This window comes from Hippopotamus amphibius, chromosome 9 (genome assembly GCF_030028045.1).
Source record: "Hippopotamus amphibius kiboko isolate mHipAmp2 chromosome 9, mHipAmp2.hap2, whole genome shotgun sequence".
In the NCBI taxonomy this organism is placed as follows: Eukaryota; Metazoa; Chordata; class Mammalia; order Artiodactyla; family Hippopotamidae; genus Hippopotamus; species Hippopotamus amphibius.
This window is the reverse complement of record NC_080194.1, coordinates 18783671-18805159: the sequence shown is the minus strand read 5'-3', so window position 1 is coordinate 18805159 and position 21489 is coordinate 18783671. Positions and strand designations below refer to the sequence as shown.

The 21489-nt window shown below is 36.8% G+C and overlaps 1 pseudogene; it reads right to left on the bottom strand.

Moving 5' to 3' along the window:
• The window catches only part of LOC130860737 (zinc finger protein 42 homolog), a 36699-nt pseudogene that overhangs the window by 14371 nt on the left and 839 nt on the right, over positions 1–21489 (bottom strand).

Sequence of the window (21489 nt, the reverse complement as noted above, 5' to 3'; positions counted from 1 at the left end):
AAGAGTGTATGTGTCTTCCAAGAGGATTCTACCTACACTTATTATCCAACTAAGCTCATCTTGTTTTTTGATTTTGTGCAATATGCAAAGTCTGTTAGGATTATCAACTCTTACCAACCCTGCAGCTTTTAATCTGTGTGTGTGTCAGGGGAGGTACGCAAGTTTTATTATAATCATTACTTCATAGTATAGCCTGGTAAAGGTCTACCTTAAAAATATTTGTTTTCAGTATCTTGATATTTTTATACATTAGAAATAAGACTTTTTTTGCAACTGCCACTTCTGAGTGGGTCCTATTCAGCTAAATCCAAAGGCATTTCTCAATTATTTCACTGGAATTGCAATTTTTCTTTCTTATCAACTACTAAGGCTTACAATGTTATGTCAAAAGAATTGTGTCCATGGCTATAAACTTTTTTGAAATACTTGTCATGACTGTATAAAATTCTATGGTAAGAGCACAACATAGTTTTGACAAAATTTATGTATATCACAAAGCAGGTGGTGTTTCTTTGCTAACAATTTTCAACACGTTATTAAGTGAAAAAAATGTCAACTAAAAATACCCCAACAGAATAAATTAATATTTAACACCAAAAACTTTTTATTTTTATTTATTTATTATTTTTGTCTGTAGAGTATTATACATGTTTATTTGGTTTTTTGTTTGTTTTTACTAAATTGCTTGGCAGTTTGAAGTTGTTTAGGGTTTACCAGTGAGTTTTCATCCTAATCCTATGTGTGTAGCATGTATAAAGGTTAATAAATGCTTTAAAAACTTATCACTAAAATGAAAACAATTAAAAGTAAGAGAAATTTCAGATTTGAACAATTAGAAAGACTGACACATAACTTAAAACTAACTTCAAGATATGGAATAAAGGCAAAGTCCTCTATAAAGCTATACAATTTAGAAAGTCAAAATGAAAACACAATAGGAAATATTTAGAACTTGACAAGATCTGAAATTGATCTAGAAAGAAAAAATGAGCAAAATAGACAGTATAGTACATTTTTCAAATGGGACGTAGCAGTATTAAAATATGGTATTAACTATACAAATTAAAACAGTCTGGGAATGGTAAAGGCAAAGAAAAATAGACCAATGACAAAGCACATTAAAAATTTATATAACAGATGGATTTTTCAATAAATAGCATTGGGACAAATGTCTGGATATCTAGGCACAAATGAGGAAATTATTTTTGCAAATACTCTGTAAATCTAAACTTAACAGAAAACCGTGGGAGAAAAGCATTAAAAGCAAATGACAAAGTGTGAAAATTATTTTTAAATGAGTCAGGAGAAATGAGTATCTATAATGTTAAAGATCTCCTTCACAACCTAAGTATTCATCAACAGATAAAAAAGATGTGATATATATACACAAAGGAACACTACTCAGCCATAAAAAGAAGGACATTTTACCATTTGCAGCAACATGGATAGACTTGGAGGGCGTTATGCTAAGTGAAGTAAGTCACACAGAAAAAGAAAAATGCTATATGATATCACATATGTGGAGCCTAAAAAATACAACAAACTAGTGAATATAACAAAAAAAGAAGCAGACTCACAGATACAGAGAACAAACTAGTGATTACCAATGGGGAAGGGGGAGGGGCACTTAGGAGGTAGGGGAATGGAAGGTAAAAATTATTGGGTGTAAGATGTAAGACAGGGATCATGGGTTCAAGAGACATGGAATGACAACTTACTGCTGAACTATCATTGGCAGAAGGACACTGGAACTCACCAAAAAAGACACCCCACATCCAGAGACAAAGGAGAAGCCGCAATGAGACGGTAGGAGGGGCGCAATCACGTTAAAATGAAATCCCATAAAGGCTGAGTGGGTGACTCACAAACTGGAGAACACTTATACTACAGAAGTCCACCCACTAAAGTGAGGGTTCTGAGCCCCATGTCGGGCTTCCCAACCTGGGGGTCTGGCAACAGGAGGAGGAATCCCCAGAGAACCAGACTTTGAAGGCCAGCAGGATTTGATTGCAAGACCTCCACAGGACTGGGGGAAACAGAGACTCCACTCTTGGAGGGCACACAAAAAATAGTGTGCTCACCAGGACCCAGGGGGAAGAAGCAGTGACCCCATAGGGGATTGAACCAGACCTACCTGCTGGTGTTGGAGGGTTGCCTGCAGAGGTGGGGGGCAGCTGTGGATCACCAAGGAGACAGGGACACTGGCAGCAGGGGTTCTGTGAAGTGCCCATTGGCATGAGCCCTCCCGGAGTCCTGGAGTCCAGAGTCTGTACACCATTAGCCCCACCAAAGAGCCTGTAAGCTCCAGTGCTGGGTAGCCTCAGGCCAAACAACCAATAGGGTGGGAACACAGCCCCACCCATTGGCAAACAAGCAGATGAAAGTTTTACTGAGCTCCCCCCACCCAGCCCTACCCACCATCAGTCCCTCCCATGAGGAAGCACACACCAGCCTCCTAGATAGCTTCCTCCACAAGAGGGCAGACAGCAGCATCAAGCAGTATCAGCAGTATTTCATCCTGTGGAACTGAAAACCACAGCCACAGAAAGATAGGGAAAATGACAAGGCAGAGGACTTTGCAGCAGATGAAGGGACAAGATAAAGGGACAAGATAAAACCCCAGAAAAACCATTAAATGAAGTGGAGTTAGGCTCTCTGCCAGAAAAAGAATTCAGAATAATGATGGTGAAGATGATCCAGGACTTTGAAAAAAGACTGGATGCAAAGATCAAAAAGATGCAAGAAAAGTTTAACAAAGACCTAGAAGAATTAAAGAACAAACAAACAGAGATAAGCAACACAATACCTGAAATGAAAAATACACTAGAAGGAACCAATAGCAGATTAACTGAGACAGAAGGGCGAATAAGTGACCTGGAAGACAGAATGGTGGAAATCACTGATGTGGAAAAGAATAAAGAAAAAAGAATGAAAAGAACTGAAGACAGCCCAAGAGACCTCTGGGACAATGTTAAATGCACCAACATTCACATTATAGGGGTCCCAGAAGGAGAAGAGAGAGAGAAAGGACCTGAGAAAATATTGGAAGAGATTATAGTTGAAAACTTCCCTAACATGGGAAAGGAAATAGCCACCCAAGTCCAGGAAATGCAGAGAGTCCCAGGCAGGATAAACCCAAGGAGAAACATGCTAAGACACATAGTAGACAAACTGACAAAAATTAAAGACAGAGAAAAATGATTAAAAGCAACAAGAGAAAAATGACAAATGACAAGGGAACGCCCATAAGGTTAAGAGCTGATTTCTCAGCAGAAACTCTGCAAGCCAGAAGGGAGTGGCATGATATATTTCAAGTGATGACAGGGAAGAACCTACAACCAAGAATCTCTACCCAGCAAGGATCTCATTCAGATTCAATGGAGAAATCAAAAGCTTTACAGGCAAGCAAGAGCTAAGAGAATTCAGCACTACCAAACCAGCCCTACAACGAATGCTAAAAGAACTTCTCTAAGCAGGAAACATAAAAGAAAAGGACCTACAAAAACAAAAACAAAACAATCAAGAAAATGGTAATAGGAACATACATATCGATAATTACCTTCAATGTAAACAGACTAAATGCACCAACCATAAGATGCAGGCTGGCTGAATGGAAACAAAAACAAGACCTATACATATGCTGTCTACAGGAGACCCACTTCAGACCTAGGGGACACACACAGACTGAAAGTGGGGGGATGGAAAAAGATATTCCATGCAAATGGAAATCAAGAGAAAGCTGGAGTAGTGACACTCATATCAGATAAAATAGACTTCTAAATAAAAAATGTTGCAAGAGACAAGAAAGGATGCTACATAAAGATCAAGGGATCAATCCAAGAAGAGGAGATAACAATTATAAATATATATGCACCCAATATAGGAGCACCTCAATACCTAAGGCAAATGCCAGCAACCATGAAAGAGGAAATTGACAGTAACACAATAATAGTGGGGGATTTTAACACCCCACTTACACCAATGGACAGGTCATCCACACAGAAAATTAACAAGAAAACACAAGGTTTAAATGACACAATAAATCAGCTGGATTTAATAGATATCTATAGGACATTACATACCAAACCAGCAGACTACACTTTCTTCTCAAGTGCACATGGAACATTCTCCAGGATAGATCACATTTTGGGTCACAAATCAAGTCTTGGTAAATTTAAGAAAATTGAAATCATATCAAGCATCTTTTCTGACCAAATGCTATGAGATTAGAACTCAATTACAGGAAAAAAAAACTGTAAAAAGCACAAACACATGGAGGCTAAACAAAATGCTACTAAATAACCAAGACATCACTGAAGAAATCAAAGAGGAAATCAAAAAATACCTAGAGACAAATGACAATGAAAACACAATGATCCCAAACCTACAGGATGCACCAAAAGCAGTTCTAAGAGGGAAGCTTATAGCAACACAATCCTACCTCAAAAAACAAGAAAATCCCAAATAAACAATATAACCTTACACCTAAAGAAACTAGAGAAAGAAGAGCAAACAAAACCCAAAGTTAGTAGACGGAGAGAAAGCATAAAGATCAGAGCAGAAATAAATGAAATAGAAACAAAGAAACAATAGCAAAAATCAATAAAACGAAAAGCTGGTTCTTTGAGAAGATAAGTAAAATTGATAAACCTCTAGCAAGACTCATCAAGAAAAAGAGGGAGAGGACTCAAATCAATAAAATTAGAAATGAAACAGGAGAAGTTACAATGGACACTGCAGAAATAAAAAGCACCATAAGAGACTACTACAAGCAACTCTATGCCAATAAACTGGACAACCTGGAGGAAATGGACAGATTCTTAGAAAGGCATAACCTTCCAAGACTGAATCAGGAAGAAATAGAAAATATGGACAGACCAATCACAAGGAATGAAATTGAAACTGTGATTAAAAATCTCCCAACAAACAAAAGTCCAGGACCAGATGGCTGCACAGGTGAATTTTATCAAACATTTACAGGAGGGCTAACACCCATCCTTCTCAAACTCTTCCAAACAATTGCAGAGGAAGGAACACTCCCAAACTCATTCTATGAGGCCACCATCACCCTGATACCAAAATCAGACAAAGATACTACAAAAAAAGAAGATTACAGACCAATATCTTTGATGGATTTAGATGCAAAAATCCTCAACAAAATACCAGCAAACAGAATCCAACAACACATTAAAAGGATCATACACCATGATCAAGTGGGGTTTATCCCTGGAATGCAAGGATTCTTCAATATACACAAATCAATCAATGTGATACACCATATTAACAAACTGAAGGATAAAGACCACATGATCATCTCAATAGATGCAGAAAAAGCTTTTGACAAAATTCAACACCCATTTATGATAAAAAAAAAAACTCTCCAGAAGGTGGGCATAGAGAGAACCTACCTCAACATAATAAAGGCCATATACAACAAACCCACAGCAAACATCATTCTCAATGGTGAAAAACTGAAATCATTCCCTCTAAGATCAGGAACAAGACAAGACAAGGATGTCCACTCTTGCCACTACTATTCAACATAGTTTTGAATGTCCTTGGCACAGCAATCAGAGAAGAAAACGAAATAAAAGGAATCCAAATTGGAAAAGAAGAATTAAAACTGTCACTGTTCACAGATGACATGATACTGTACCTAGAAAATCCTAAAGATGCTACCAGAAAACTACTTGAGCTAATCAATGAATTTGGTAAAGTTTCAGGATACAATATTAACACACAGAAATCTCTTGCGTTTCTATACACTAACAATGAAAAATCAGAAAGAGAAATTACAGAAACAATCCCATTCACAACTGCAACAAAAAGAATCAAATACCTAGGAATAAACCTGCCTAAGGAGGCAAAAGACCTGCATGCAGAAAAGTACAAGACACTGATGAAAGAAATCAAAGATGACACAAACAGATGGAGAGATATACCATGTTCTTGGATTGGAAGAATCAACATTGTGAAAATGACTATACTACCCAAAGCAATTTACAGGTTCAATGCAATCCCTATCAAATTACAAATGGCATTTTTCATAGAACTAGAACAAGAAATTTTACACTTTGTATGGAAAAACAAAAGACCCCGAATAGCCAAAGCAATCTTGAGAAGGAAAGATGGAGTTGATGGAATCAGGCTTCCTGACTTCAAACTATACTACAAGGCTACAGTGATCAAGACAGTAGGATACTGGTACAAAAACAGGAATATAGATGAATGGAACAGGATAGAAAGCCCGGAGATAAACTATGGGCAACTAATCTATGACAAAGGAGGCAAGGATATACAATGGAGAAAAGGCAGCCTCTTCAATAAGTGGTGCTGGGAAAACTGGACAGCTACATGTAAAAGAATGAAATTAGAACACTCCCTAACGCCATACAGAAAAATAAACTCCAAATGGATTAAAGACCTACATGTAAGGCCAGACACTATAAAACTCCTAGAGGAAAACATAGGAAGAACACTCTTTGACGTAAATCACAGCAAGATCTTTTTTGATCCAGCCCCTAGAATAATGGAAATAAAAACAAAAATAAATAAGTGGGACTTGATGACACTTCAAAGCTTCTGCACAGCAAAGGAAACTATAAGCAAGACGAAAAGACAACTCTCAGAGTGGGAGAAAATATTTGCAAACGAATCAATAGACAAAGCATTAATCTCCAGAATATATAAACAGTTCATCCAGCTCAATATCAAAAAAACAAACAACCCAATCAAAAAATGGGTGGAACACCTAAATAGGCATTTCTCCAAAGAAGACGTACGGATGGTCAAGAGGCACATGGAACCTGCTCAACATCACTAATTATTAGAGAAATGCAAATCAAAACTACCATGAGGTACCACCTCACACCGGTTAGAATGGGCATCATCAGAAAAATCTACAAATAGTAAATGCTGGAGAGGGTGTGGAGAAAAGGGAACCCTCTTGCACTGTTGGTGGGAATGTAAATTGATACAGCCACTATGGAGAACAGTATGGAGGTTGCTTGAAAAACTAAAATTAGAGTTACCATATGACCCAGCAATCCCACTGCTGGACATATACCCAGAGAACACCAGAGTTCAAAAAGAGACATGCACTCCAATGTTCATTGCGGCACTATTTACAATAGCCAGGACATGGAAGCAATCTAAATGTCCATCAACAGATGAATGGATAAAAAAGATGTGGTACATATATACAATGGAATATTACTCAGCTGTAAAAAGCAATGAAACTGGGACATTTGTGGACCTAGATGGGACATGGATGGACCTAGAGACTGTCATATAGAGTGAAGTGAGTCAGAAAGAGAAAAACAAATATCGTATATTAACACATATGCATAATATAGAAAAATGGTACAAATCAACCAGTTTGCAAGGCAGAAATAGAGATGCAGATGTGGAGAACAAACATAAGGACACCAAGTGGGGAAAGTGGGGAGGGTTGGGGGGGAATGAATCGGGAGATTGGGATACTAAATTGTACACTCTAAATATATGCAGTTTATTATATGTTAACTGTATCTCAATAAATGTTCTTAAAAAAAATGTAAGATAGATTCAAGGATGTATTGTGCACCATGAGGAATATAGCCAAAATTTTATGATAAGTATACGTAGAGTTTAACCTTTAAAAATTATGAGTTACAATATTATACACCTGTAACTTGCATAATATTGCTGTACATCAACTATACTTCAAAAACCTCCTTCAAATCTGTATTCAAAAGGAACACCATAGTAGATAAATGATTCAATGAAACCAACAGGTAAATCACAGGAGAAGAAATATGAATGAACAATAAATATATTAAATATTTCATCTCAATTAAACATCATTATTAAATGCCATTTTCATCCATTAAATTGGCAGATGTTTTAAAATTTCAATATTCAGTCTTAGTAGGATGTGGGTAAATATGAAATCTTATATTCTAGTGGAAGAAGAAATTAACATCTTTCTAAGTTCATTTTGGAATTATGTATCCAAGCCTTCATCACCTCTGATTTTTCCCAAGGCAATAATTGTCATTGGAGAGAAAGCTCTAGAGCCACAATAGCCACGATAGTAGGATTGATACAAGAGCAAAAATCAGATATAGATTCTAAATAGCTTCTAATATAAGACTGATAAAATAAATCATGATTGATTCATAAGTGGGAAACTAGACAATCATTAAAGATGACCTTGCAGAGTAAAAATTATGGATATGAAAATAATAATAATTTGATATGTAAAAATTCTTATATTAAGAATATCTTTACCATCAATTTTCTTTTTCTGGAAAAAAACTTTTTATTTTTCAATTAGAAAATAATGGTTAGAATATTGCGGCCAGGAAGACAAGAGAATGCAGAAATCCTATGGCAAATCAGTCTGGAAAATACAGAAAAAAAGAGCAAAATTTATGTCAACTGAGTTGAGAAAGGGCAGAAGTGTGTGGATTAGAGTGATTCAGAAGTGGTCCATGCTGGAGAGCACCTACCACACATGGCAGACACTTGATACCTGATATTCATTATGAGGAAACACAGCTGAAAGATGGCAGGCTGTATAAGGAAGCAAGTACCTGGGGGTGTTTGGTACAGGCCATGGCACAAGGTGACCAATAACTTACAAACCCTTTTATAAATTATCACCATCACCCTCATTGTCATAATTATTACAGTCAAATTGAGATCCAAAGAGCTTAACTGACTTGCTCAAGATCACCCAACTAGAAAAGAATCGCTGCTTTAGCTAGAATTCTAATCTATTCAACTACAAGGCCTTTTTCTCTGGTGCCCTTTTAGAAAATTTGGGGCAATGGAATACCAGCATCAGAGTGCAAAAAATAAAGTGTTGCAACTCCACCCAGTTTGGGAATCTGGAATTCCTGTTCCAACACATTTTTTTTATAGCAATTTCACAGACGTTGTTTAGTGCTAAGCATGGAGACCACAGGAAAGGGTGGCCAGTGGAAATAGCTTCCACTGAATAATCCTACTTTTCATTTAGGATTTTTTATTTAAAATGTTGTCAGCCTGTAATATTACTAATCTGCCCAAGAAGGAGAATCTTATACTAATTTGTTTACTCAAGGAATAAATTTACTCAAGAAAAAAAACTATAATGAGAGTATACTATGTACTAGACTCTACTATTAGCATTGTAAGTTAGAGCCATGATCACTACTTCCAAATAAAACAGTTTCTATTTCTGTTTGTTTTATTTTGCTTGTTTTATTCACCTTGTCCTCTTGTCATTCTTATTTCTACTGGTTTGGTCAAATGGCTACTCATTTCCTCCTGTAATTTGGGATTTCCACTGAACTCTTACATTGCTTTATAGTTAAATTTTTTCCAAATACAATAACCAGACACTAATTTTTGATGGAGGCTATTCCCTTGATTAAGATATTCTATTTCATCAGTGATTTCCCTTTTTCCCCAACACAGCTAGACCATCTAAGATGTTTCCTTTCCAACATTCCTCCACTCCCTGAAGTCTGTAAAAGGCATTTACTTATCTCCCTCCATTTGCCTCCTCAAACACTTGAGCTTGCAGTTCTTTTAGTACTTTAGTTTGAAACAATAATTAGGATTTCCTCTATCCCTTCTAGTTAAATAATTTTTACACTTAAATTCCACATTCCCAGTTACTGATTATCCACTTAGATTTTGAGTATAATGATTGCAAACTTATCACCCTTTTTCTCTTTACAGCTCATATTCTACTGTCCTGAAATCTCAATTCTGATTTATTTGCTTTTTGTTTGTAATTCCTACATGAATATTCTTTCAAGTGGTATAGATGACTGGTAGATATTTTTTGATATCTTTAATATCTTGACATATTTTTTCTTATCCATACAATTAAATGTTATACTTGGGTTGCCATCCTTTTTGTTAACTAACTATTCTTTATGTGCTACTCCACCACTTTCTAGCTTCCAGTGTTTCATACGAGAATCAGATACTGATTTGAGTTTTTCTATCTTCTGTCATCACCACCATCCAAAATTCAGTGGGTCTGTTTCCATTTTCATAATAAATTGTTAATTTATTTGTTGTTTTTCTTCAATTGCTTTGTTTTCTCCTTGGGAAAACATTATTTTCACATGCTGGAGATGCCGGCTCCATTCTCCAAGATTCCTTTCCTTAATAATGTCCATCTCTCGCTATTTTTTAAATTTGTTTTGAGATATGGTTTCATCCAACACCAGAAAGTAGAAAGCTCCTGTGAAATCTTTCATAGGTAAACATGGCATGAAATGCAGAATATCCCCCCACTTTCCAAAAGTTCCCTTATTGCACTTTGTTTCTATGAAAGATCTAGATTAATATAGTAACAGCTTTTTTCATAAAAGTGAACATCTTCGTCGAATTTCCTTTGGTTAGAGAAAACAGGTACTAATGTAGATCTTTTGTGAAAGCAAAGTGGTGGTAATATGAACTTTCAGAAAGAGGCAGGGTACCTGTATTTATTTCAAACACTAACTAAGGTCTCAGCTATGACTCCCCTGCCGCTTTTCTTCTATTTGCCTACATGCTTTCTTGGTCCCCCAGTCATGTTTATAAATATAAAAAGATTAAGATTTGTTTGGTTTTGGTTGATTTTGTTTTTTGTATTTGACTCCTTATAGGCGATCTTTTTTTATTTATTTTTTTTATTTTTTATTTTTTATTTTTTTGGGGGTACACCAAGTTCAATCATCTGTTTTTATACACATATCCCCGTATTCCCTCCCTTCCTTGACTCCCCCCCCCCCCCGCATAGGCGATCTTTTACATTTAAAAAAAATTTTGTGTAAATTCTCTAGCAGTACTGTTCCTCTGGGAGCCATCTCTTCTGTGTCTTCTGTCTGTTCTTTCTTTTTTTTTTTTAGTTTGTAATTGTCAATTTTTTTTTTTCTTTAACCACTTTACTTGAGATACAATTGACATACAATAAACTGCATATATTTAAGTGTACAATTTGATATTTCTTTTCTTATTACAAATGTATACATGGCAATCCCAATCTCCCAAATCCTCATGGTGCACAATACATCCTTGAATCTGTCTTACATTTTTTTTAAGAACATTTATTGAGATACAGTTAACATACAATAAACTGCATATATTTAAGTGTACAATTTGATATTTTTTTTCTTATTACAAATGTATACATGGCAATCCCAATCTCCCAAATCCTCATGGTGCACAATACATCCTTGAATCTATCTTACATTTTTTTTAAGAACATTTATTGAGATACAGTTAACATACAATAAACTGCATATATTTAGAGTGTACAATTTAGTATCCCAATCTCCCAATTCATTCCCCCCCCAACCCTCCCCACTTTCCCCACTTGGTGTCCTTATGTTTGTTCTCCACATCTGCATCTCTATTTCTGCCTTGCAAACTGGTTGATTTGTACCATTTTTCTATATTATGCATATGTGTTAATATACGATATTTGTTTTTCTCTTTCTGACTCACTTCACTCTATATGACAGTCTCTAGGTCCATCCATGTCCCATCTAGGTCCACAAATGTCCCAGTTTCATTGCTTTTTACAGCTGAGTAATATTCCATTGTATATATGTACCACATATATACACAGATTCTTAGGGAGCCAACTTTAATAAAATGTTGTCATTATTCCTGAAATACATTTCAACTCAAGAACCTAACTCAAATTTTCATCAATGATTTCCTTCAAATATAAAAAAGGATAATTTTAATAGGCTTAAAGCATCTTATGGCATTGAAATTGAGCTGAAAACACACAAAGAAAGGGTCAAAGTTCTAAAAATCAATGGAATTTCCCAAAATACATTCGCAAAGTTCCTCCTTCCTTCAATCTTATAGTTAGATGTTATAAAACTCTCCATTGTTCTGTTTTTTCTTTTCCATGGAAATGGCCATTTAATGATACACTTTAATTCCTTCTGTTTTAAGATATTTTAAAAAGTCAAATCAGGATTCTTTTTGCTATGTAGAAGTTAAATAATCTAGTATCTTTCTTCCAGTGAAGGACAGAATGGAGGAAACTTATTTGAATAGATTTAAATGTGAGTTATGTTTTTGGTAACAGGATGTTAGATCTGCTAGAATTGGAGCCTTTTGTAGTTTTAATTGACAAGTGCAGCATGTCCCAGGATGACAAGAGCCCACACAGTGGTGATAAAGTACCAGATAAAGCCTAAAAGAAGATAAGTTTTTAGTCTTCACTCTTCTCATCTCTCCTAATTATGACCCAATCGTTATTTTCATGGGATTTGGATTGTTTTGGTGATCAGAGAGGGACAAGTTGTAAGAAATTTGGACATAAATAATGACTAAATAAACGTAAAATTTAATTCAAAAAAACAAAAACTTCAAACTAAATTTGCTACCTTTCTTTGCTTTCTCCCATGAAACTGGTATGTGAATATTTCTTATGATTTCTCAAGCCACGCTAGACAACAATTTCTTTTATACCACGTGACATAAGAAAGACATTTAGCAGGGCTTCTCTTGGCAGTAAAAATGTGATGGCTTTGAATTATCCATATGGTCCCTTAAACCATGGGACAACAAGTACCAGCCCATTCCATGGTCTTTGCAGTGCTCAAAATCAAGTTCACTACAGAACACTCACTATGCCTCCAGAATTACACCATATTTTAGTCTGTGATTCTCTGGATATGTCTTACTTTTCAGGTATAGAAATTATAGCTTCCATGAGTGGGAAATAAGAAAAATAGAAAGGTAGCAGGGCAAGTTTGGTGACATATTCTCTCCCCATGTTTCTAAGCATAAACTGTCTCTCTCTTTTGTTATATGAAAATAGATGCTTCAGGCAAAACTGAACTGCTTTACACAATCTACTTCTTCTTTCTTCTGCTCTTCCAATCCTGATCTTCAGGGTCTAGAAACATTTCCATCCTCCCATACTTATTTCCTGTTTCTTCTTTTCTCAGTCTCTGTACTCCCTGCATTGTAGTTATTCAAGGTGAGGCCTCAGACTATATTTTCTAAAGTATTGAGGCTGGGAAGACCTATAGAATTTATCTGAGTCCAGATTCCTCTTCTTTCTATGAGGAATTTGTAGCCCAGAGTGGAAAATTCATGAGCTCACGTTCACAAAACCATACTGTACCCAGCACTACATCCTGGGTCTTCTAACTTTTGCCCAATTTCTTTTTCTACTACCTTCATGCTTCGTCATAGTGGGGGGAAAATGTGAGTTAACATATGATCTGTCATATAAAATAATTTTAACTATACTCATAATTTTTAAAAACTAGGATTTTGGGATCTCACACCCAGCCCTCTGTCCCCACTCCCCAAAAGGCTAGTATAGAAGTAATTAGACAGAAAAGTACCCCCCTGATCTTCAATATTTATTGACATTTAGAAACATTTGACTCAGAAGAAGCATGTCATTTTCTCAGGAACACAATTCATTTAGTCACTTGAACCCAACAAGTATGTTTGAAGGCTTACCTCAAATATCAAGTCATGAGCATGGGAGATATAAACAGAAAGCAAACAACTTGAAAAGGGACAATTCCCTTTGAGGATTCAACTGTTAGTGGAAAAGACATTATCTCACAAATAGGAGCTTGTTTCCTGCTTTTTGTTAATAAGGGAAGCCAGTGTGAGAATGAAGTCCTTGGGGATGAGGAAGAATGAGTGGAGCAGTTCTTTGGCAAGGCTGCCTGAGGGATTTGGCTTCTTGACAGTGAAAATAAGCCTCAACTAAATAAATTATGCAGGTTGAGACAGCCTGAATCTCAGCCTTCCTCGATGGAGTCATGTGGGAAAGAACGTCTAGACATCAGAAATCAGGTTATTGCTTTTATAACTCCTTATTTAAAAAACTGCTAAGAGCAATACCTGCAGTGGACTCTAACATAAAGCTGTGGGACATCAGTCAAATCGACTTCAGCAGCTGTAGAACACAGATGTTTTGACCAGTTGAAAATGACTGATGATTTCAAATAGCATCACCATTTGGAAAAATACCACTTCTTACTGATTAAAAAGCACAGTTACTTACACTTTTAAAAAATGCTTTGTAAGAGGAGAAATTCAACAGCCAATAAACTTGCATCTGTTCTATGTAAGTTCTACAGTGATAAGCCTTCTCAGGGCCTCCAAGGGGGCAGGGGGAACCCTCCTTTTAAAGGCTTCTGGAGTCTCAATTTATAGTTAAGGAAGATTAAAGGAACACAATAAGTAAAACCATGAGCTAGTATCAGTTAGGTGGCTAGCCATAATCAAGAAAGATAGCAAATATTTTAGGTTTCAAAACTCTGAAACAACGGACCAAAAAAAAGTCAATTGTAGTAAGAATTGATGTAAAGTCACGCAGTTTGGTTCTACACGTGCATTGTTAAACTATAGTTTGAGGGAGTCTTGGGATCTCAAAGAAGCTCTTTTTATGATGTTCAGTTTAGTATAAGAACAATATAATCTAATAACAGTGAAATCCCTAACTTAGCCAATGGAGTCTTTATTTCTTGGATAAAAGTAAAATTTCTACAAGAGAAGAGGTGATATTTCCATTTTTTATCCTGAAGTTATCTAAACTATACCTCACACATCACACTGATTTTTTAACAGGTGCAAACATTGTACATACATTCTCCATTAGTTCCCATGAAACCTATTAATAGTATTATTTATAGTCCCATTTTAGAGATGAGGAAACAGACACTAGAACATTGAACAGCTTGCCTGATATTACACAGATAGTAGATGGCAGAGCTGGGATTCAACCCAAGTAGGCCACTTCTAGACCCTGTAATCAGAAGGCAATAATTTTTGTTTCAAATTGGAAAAAGCAGTTATATGAGGAACAGTAGAAAAGACTGAAACATTGTATTTTGGTTAAAATAAGGGGAAGAACTACAACTTTCTTCAACGACTTGAAGTGATAACATAGGAAAGAAGAAATTGCTTCGGGATATAGAATTAGAATAAAGTGACAGAAGTTCAGATTGTGAACAAAGGTGATTCTTATGGCAATTTGACTTATCAACAAAGAATGATGGACTATCATAAAAATAGTGATATTAGCAAATGGTTTCAACCAGAGATTATTGTTAGGCTCTCAGAGAATTACAGCGAGGAAATTCCGGTATAGGACATTTTAATATTAGAGTTGATGAAAAAATAGGGGGAGGGAGATTCTTTCCTTAAAAATATAATTCGTGATAGGTGATTCCTAAGCTTTCTGGTTGACAGCAAACTCAGTTGGCTACCCAAATGTTTCTTCTATATACTACTTATTTTCAAAAATGCAGATATATTAACATTGGGGTGGGTATCTGTACCAAGAAAAACAATCTGGAGGAAAATAAGAAACACTATAGCCATTAAATAAATACCCTTCCTCTAATCATAGACTCATCCTGTTGTGGGGTCCTGAGAAGCAAAAGCTGGTGGAGTCTTTTACACCAAACTTATGGGAATGCATAAAATAGCAGAGTTGGGAGGAATATAGATATCAATCCTAATTAGGAACTTGCACTGTAGAGTGAATTTTGAATGGGTTTTCAAAATTATGGGATCAGAAGCAGACAAAACTGGAGGCAATAATGGAAAGAAGAGCCAGCCAAAGAGTGAGCAAGAAAGAGTAGACTCAGAGTAAAGAGAGAGCAGAACTAAGCACTACTGGTTTTCTAAGTGGGGCTTTTCTGTGCACAGCTACATGAGAAATTACAGCATTTCTGGACAATGAGTGTTGTCTTTGGCTTTTTTGTCCAAAAGAAGGGAGTAAACCTAAAACAAGAGATCTGTAGGGGCTTCTAAAGTATTGAATCAATTAATTTATTTTGCAACAATTTGAGGCATTACAAGAGATATAAATGTAACAAAGGGAGCCTCCTTTATTTGCTCCCTTCCCTTTTTTCTGCAAAATATATATAAATTATTCTAAAATATATGGAATTAAAAATTAAAAAACAAAAACCTCAATTAAATGGAGTTGGGAGACCAGAAGGGGGCACTCTCAAGCCCTGAGACAATAGCAGAACCCAAGGAGAAGAGGAAAGACTCCTGTCTTGGCAACAACTCAGCCAATGAAAAGCCAGACTTTTTGTTTACTCCCAACTTCTTTTTCCCCTCTATAAAAGCGTTCTCCTTCCCTTGCCCCGTGGGATTTATATGTGGCTCACCATGATTGCAGACCTCAAATTACAATTATCTGCTGAATAAACCCATCTTTGCTGGAGAAATATCTGGCAGTCTCTTCGTTTCATGTCAACATAAGAAAGTCCCAATTTTTTGTTTTATAATTAAATCCATATTGAGACCCATCAACAAGATAAGCAAGAAAAAAAAGCTGTTATTGTTAAGAATTATCCTCCCCCATGCCCAGTATGGTATAAGAACATCCAGCACTGAGTCCCAGAAAAAGAAGAAATAAGCCAATTTTAGTCTCAGTCTATTGGGATAACCCCTATTAATAATTCTTTGTAAGTCACAGTGCCCGTGTGAAAGTGGGGAGCTCTGCAGCAGTGCCACCACTCCATGAGGAGAAAAATGAGAAGTTGCCTGAAGCTCCTAAAGCTTAGTGCCCAAGTGCCACAGGGCATTGCCCTCCAATCCCTTTTGCAGGGGAAGTGTACAGTAGAAATTAAACACAGACAGCAATATTTTTTCAATCATTTTAATTGCTTCTCTTCCTACCTTTCGTCTTCTTTTCCTTCTGTCCTAATTTCAAAAAGAATTTATAATACCTTAAGAAAAAAAAACACAGATGTAGCAAGACCAAACTTCTTTAAATCAGAGGAAAATGCAGAAGACTTGTTATGAAAGGTTGGGTAAGAATGAGATATTTGAAGATAAGTGAAGGGATGGAGGGAGTGATGGCAAGGCATGTACCAGAAAGAGCACATGGCCTCTGTCTCAAGGAATTTACATTTTACCGGGGAAAATACCAATAATAATAATCCCTCGAGTTTGTACAATAGGTAAGCTTATAAATTGCTCTGGTATCCAAGACCTTCACTTGCACCTATAGTGCCCTTGTGGAAATTACAAAAAAGTGCCCCTTCCAGGTGTACGAATTACAAAAGTCTCTCTTCCTCCCAATCTGTCTGAAACAGAGTTCCTCAACTGAACCACGAAACACCAAAAATATTTCAGTGACTCTTCTCAGCTCTCCCAAGAATGGTACATGTATTGTACCATTCTAGATGCATAGCAGATATGTTAGTTTATTACATACAATGGATGCATTAGGGCATAGAGCTTGATTCTTTTATGGAACTCCTAATGAGAAAGATTGCTAGACTTGGATTTAGACTGGATTTAGCACTTACTCTCTCCCTCATCAGCACACTTGACTACAGTAGCCCAGAGAGTTGCTTTGGTTTAACAGTGTTCTGACTTGAATTCATGTTATTAACTAGAAGTTAAATCATGACACCCTCATTGCCTCTTATATAATAAGAGCCAGAAGTAGGTATAAAGTGCTACATATACCCAGGAAGTTAAAGAATGTTTTTAGTACAAAATCAACATATACCTCATGTAGAAGATGATATTTAGTATTTTAGCACTTGACTCTGTGTTATGATTAATATATTGAGATGGGGAAGGATAGTCCTGGTAAAAGGCATTGAGGTTTGAATGCATCTCAATTACGTGAGGGTGAAAAATGTATGAAGGAAGGTACTGTGTGACCATATGATGCAGGAGCTCAAATGTCTTTATTTGGGAGGCAATAAAGACATCATCAGAAATGAGCACTGGGAAGAAACTGACACTAGAGTGTGTAACAGATTCAATGACTTAAATACTTAGAATATTCTTTAACCTGTAGCATACTAGTTAAGGTTATGGTAAGCAATAATTAATCTGCTTAAATCCTAGTAAAAAATTAATATAGACTTAAAGGAAAAGAGATGTATGTGAAAGCACTGGTTAGGAGCAACATCTATAATCAGATACACTGAATTTGTCTCTGCTTCACTCCTTATTACTAATGTGAATTGGAAAACTGCTCTCAGCCTCACTTTCCTTATTAGTAAAATGGATTTTAAGTTTTTAAAATACCTGACTCATGGTTGTTTTAAGGTTTAAAATGCATCATGCATATAATGCCCATATTGCAAGTTCTCAGTTAATGTTGGTTAAGAGGATGAACAATGGGGACAGGTGACGGGAGGGGCAGGCACATGGCTGGGTTAGCAATCTGCTTTCCCACATGATTGAATGTAGGAGATAGAGAAAAAGGTGGAAGGAACAGTCAGAGATAACTTAGAGCTCTCAAGCATTTATAACTGGGAGAATGATGGTACCATTAATAAAATCAGGGCTGCCAGCCAGTGGTTAAGTTCAAGTTTGAAAGGTAACAGAAAACAACTGTGGAGACATGGTACAAGGTGATATCACCTCTCCAACACAAACACTTAGTGCCAGCCAGTCCATGCAGCAGAACTCAGAGCTCCAGTAAAGAGCCAGAACTCCAGTCTTCTGCAACGCTATGGTCTCAGGACTCTAGCTCTTAACTACTCAAAATATGGTCTCAGGACTAGCAGCATTTAAGCCACCCAGAGCTTGTTAGAAATGCAGTATCTTTGGTTTCTTTACAGACTAGCTGAATCAGAATCTGCATTTTAACAAGATTCCATGGTGATTAGTATGCAAAATATGTTTCCAGAGGCACTGCTCCAGCCTACATTGGAGACAGGAAGACGGAATGTCAGTTAATTAGATGGCTGAATCTCAATTGTTTACTCTTTAGACTGTAATCTAATTAAAGGAAATTTATTGTGCTTGGTGACTACATGAATAAATTAAAGAATCATACAACAGAGTCTCACTTTGCCTCAGTTTGTTCTATTTTCACTTTATGGATGCTTTTTTGGTCTGGAGAAGAGACTACAAATAGGAGATGTTACACTGTTTGAACTAAAACCATTATGGAACTAAAACAGTCATATATTTAAATTCCACAAAATAATAAAAATTATCACTAAGTGATGGCATTTTCCCTCATTAAGAGAAAATGGCATGGCTCTTAGCATTATGTTCAGGTTTTGACATAAAAACTCTTTGATTCAATTACTCAAACCATATGTTATATTTCATATGGAAAACTTGCCATTGTACACCATGCAATTTGCTTTTGTATGCTTCAGCTATAATATATACTAGAACTTTATATAAAGCAAATGTTTTTGACAGTGGTAATTTAGAAGACATTCTTATTAAAATGCCACACCAAAGCATCTGGAATTGCTCAAAGTCATAGTGGAAGTATTTATTTTTATTGTCACAGTAGCTCATCTCTATTACATATTTAGTAATGCATTCAACTTTGATTCATAAAAATTACTTCAGAGACAATTTCATGTTTTTCTTTCTGCATAAGGAGAATAGAAAAATTTTTAATGTGGATACTAAATGCTCAAATTTGATTTGGGAGGACATATTAGATTAATCAATAGTTATCACTTCACATATCACTTTCATATCAAAATCATTATCCATATTTATCACCTACATAACTGAATGCCTTATTAATTTATTAATTAATTCAACAGATATTTATTAAATGCCTACTATGTGTAAATGTCCTAGAGCCTGACCACTTGGCACTAAAGATGCAATGGCGAGAAGGAAAACACATGGTAATTTCCCTAGGGGAGATTATAGAAATTGCACAGATAATGTGCAATGGCAACTATGAGAAATGTACATGTTGCAGTGAGACTATATGTTCTGGGTATTTGATTTTTTCTGGAGCTGCCTTTCTGAAGAGGCGATGATGCTGGTGAGAGATAGAATGGAGCAGTCATTTCAGGTGCCAAGGGTCAGGGAGGAGGAAGCAGCCAAAGAAAGTGCATTCCTAATGCAAGGAACAATGAAAGTCCTGTGGCATGATGCATTAAAGGAAATAAAAGAGGCATCACTGTGAGAGGAGCACAGGGAATGGAGGGCAGCATGGGATGCATGAGGTTGGAGAAGTGGGCAGAAGTGAGACCAAGCAGGACATTGTGAGCCATGTTAAGTATTTTACTACTTCATCCTGAGGATTATAACAAGCTTGATTTAAGCAAAAAGATGTCCTTTATTGTAGTTGCATGGATGGATCAGAAAGCTTTAGGAGTAAATGAAGGGAAACCCTTTGGAAGACTAATGCAATAGTACCAATGAATATTCCAGAGCTAAACTATAAGAAAATTTCAGTTTATGGCATGTTCATCTGTGACCTTTCAGGGAGCTTCTTCGTAAACTCATTTCTTACCACTCTCTCAACCCCACACCCATACATCCTGCACTTCTGACTCTTCTGTGAATTTTACATCTTCTTTCTTTCCTCTGAGCCTTTGTTTGTGTGTGTGTGTGTGTTATGAAATGACCTAGCTCTTTCTTTTTTTAAGCTCTTTATTGGAATATAATTGCTTTACACTCTTGTACCAGTTTTTGAGGTACAACAAAGTGAATCAGCTGTATTTATACATATATCCCCATATCCCCTCCCTCCTGTGACTCCCTCCTACCCTCCCTGTCCTGGCCCTCTAAGGCATCACCCATCATTGAATTGATCTCCCTTTGTTGCACAGCAGCTTCCCACTAGCTATCTATTTTACAGCTGGTAGTGTATATATGTCTATGCTACTTCATCCCAGCTTTCCCTTCACCCTCCCCAACCCTGTGTCCTCCAGTCCATTCTCTGCATCTGTATCTTTATTATTGCCCTGTCACTGGGTTCATCAGTACCATTTTTTTACATTCCATATATATGAGTTACCATACAGTATTTGTTTTTCTCTTTCTGGCTTACTTCACTCTGTATGACAGTCTCTAGGTCTATCCACCTTGAAGGATAATAACAAAAACAGGGAAGGACAAGGCAAACATAGGAAAATGCAAGCTCCAGGGAATAAATAACTTATGGCCTCTTTCACAATACCCTGCCGGGGACAGTGCAAACATCTGGGTCAACGAGATAAGGAAACACTGACATATGCCCTCTGGCTTCTGTACACTGCTTCTGTAGATAAACATAGCTATAGGTTCCCAAAAGCATAGGAACTGGTCTAAAAAAGGAGAAGCTCTCCTTCGGCTTGGGGCTCAGTCTTTGGATGTGAATCCACTGGGCCTGTACTGGTACAATAAACATTGCTTTCTGCATTATAAGCCTTGGTGTCCTGCCTACTTCTACCGATTCCTCCAACATTTCTGGGGGCTCATCTGGGATTGGGAGACAGCATACAGAGACAGTGCTTTCACCTCCCTTGTCTCCAGGGTACAACCCCTGGGACACCAGGGGTGGTAACATCACCTGGCACCAGCAGACCAATTGATCCATAGGAAACTAGCCTCCCACCATGTCAGGGTGAGACTTCTAAGAGCACAACGGAACCTGGAGAGGTGCAGGAACCAGTGCAGGGAGCACCACCTGACAGACTGGTAAGAACCCAGGTTCATTCTGGTTTAACAGGCCCTTCTTTAAGTGATGGAAGGGGAGCCTGATCACCTCCCAAGAGTCTCCTGAGTAACCTCCAA